At 38.9% G+C, this 1,931-nt stretch overlaps 1 non-coding gene across 1 annotated transcript; it reads right to left on the bottom strand.

Moving 5' to 3' along the window:
• Positions 1-534: 534 nt before the first annotated feature.
• LOC128279566 (small nucleolar RNA R71) lies at positions 535-640 on the bottom strand. The gene has a single exon (XR_008269768.1). It is a non-coding gene; the product is annotated as a small nucleolar RNA R71 (small nucleolar RNA).
• Positions 641-1,931: the final 1,291 nt, after the last annotated feature.

Genomic DNA, 1,931 nt, shown 5'->3' with positions numbered 1-1,931 from the left:
GTGAGCTCGATCGCACAGTTTGTAGAAACTGAAGAGAAATAAGGCGAAGCTTAAGATACATAGGGGAAGAGCAAGAGGATGATACTTCAACCACAACCGAGGAGATGGCTGAAAACCAAAAAAATCCACTACCTCCTGCGATTGCTGCTAATTAGAATCCTACTCCACGTATTATATATGATTATGCTAAACCTACTTTAACTGGAATTGAATTGAGCATAGTTAGGCCTGTTGTTGCTGTAAATAATTTTGAACTAAAACCTAACACCATTCAAATGATCCAACAGTTTGTTCAGTTTGATGGTTTGCAGGACGAGGACCCAAACGCTCATTTGGCAAATTTCTTAAAGTTTTGTGACACTTTTAAGATCAATGGCATTTCAGATGATGCTATTTGCCTTCGGTTATTCCCTTTTTCATTGAAGAACAAAGCTAAATAGTGGTTGAACTCGTTACCACGAGGGCCAATCACCAGTTGGGAACAAATGACCGATAAATTTTTATTAAAATATTTTCCACCGGCTAAAATAGCCAAATTACATAATGATATCTCCTCTTTTGTGCAGATGGATTTAGAAACACTCTATGATGCATGGGAGAGATACAAGGACCTTTTGCGAAGGTGCCCTTACCATGGGTTACCACCCTGGCTACAGGTTCAAACGTTTCATAATGGCCTAAATCCTTCGACTAGACAGATGATTGACGTAGCCGCTAGTGGAACTATCAATAATAAGACACCTGAGGATGCTTATGAATTTATAGAAGAGATATCACTAAATAATTATCAGTGGCAAGTCATGAGGATAAAACCAACGAAAACAGTCATTGTTTTTAACGTCGATTCGGTCACCATGCTCTCTAATCAGGTAGAACTTTTGAACAGAAAAATTGACGATTTTCTTGGTTCTTCACAGTTTCACCCAGTAATGCAGTGCGAAGCAGGTGGAGGTGGATTAAGCAATTCAGAATACCCACACTATGGCCACAACATGGAGAACGAGCTATTAAATTACATGGGTAATAATCCTCAATCTCAGAATAATCCTTATAGTGCTTAGAATGCAGGATGGAGGAACCACCCAAATTTCTCATGGGGAGGCCAAGGGAATCAGAGACCACTACCACCTTCAGGCTTCCAACAACAACCTTACAAGTAAGAGAAAAAGCTGAACCTTGAGGAGATGCTAACAAAATTCATCTCGGTGTCAGAAACTCGTTTCCAAAATATCGAGACAGCACTTAAAAATCAACAAGGGTTGATCCAAGGGCTCAAAACTTAGATAGGTCAGCTCACTAAATTGATATCTGAACGACCACAAGGTAGCTTGCCGAGTAACACTAAATCTAACCCAAGGGAGCAACTCAATGCAATTACCATTCAAGATGAGGAAGGGTTAGTTGCACCTGAACCAAAATCGAGCAAGAAACTGTAGTAAGTAAAGGTAAAGGTGAGGTGGACCACAATGACCAAAAATCGATAAGTAAAGAGTACAAACCTTGTGTGCCATACCCCAATGCGACAAGGAAAGACCGCGCAGACAAAAAATTCAGTAAATTCCTTAAATTATTAAAGAAATTACATATTAACTTACCGTTTATTGAAGCTCTTTAGCAGATGCCAAATGTAGTCAAATTATTAAAGGAGATTTTAACAATTAAGCGGAAGTTGGATGAGGCATCGCATGTAGAGCTAAATGCGGTTTGCTCAGCTATACTATAGAATAAGCTGGCCAACAAATTAAAAGATCCATGGAGTTTTACGATTCCCTATTTAATTGGTAGCCTAGATGTTAATAATGCTTTGGCTGATTTAAGGGCTAGTATCAATGTCATGCCTTACAAAATGTTTAAGCAACTAGGTCTTGGGAAACACAAACAAAATAGGATGAGTATTCAATTAGCCGATAAAACAATCAGATTTCCTAGGG

This window comes from Gossypium arboreum, chromosome 8, assembly GCF_025698485.1.
Source record: "Gossypium arboreum isolate Shixiya-1 chromosome 8, ASM2569848v2, whole genome shotgun sequence".
Classification (NCBI taxonomy): domain Eukaryota; kingdom Viridiplantae; phylum Streptophyta; class Magnoliopsida; order Malvales; family Malvaceae; genus Gossypium; species Gossypium arboreum.
Note: the sequence above shows the minus strand (reverse complement) of the source record. Positions and strands in the feature narration are given on the sequence as shown.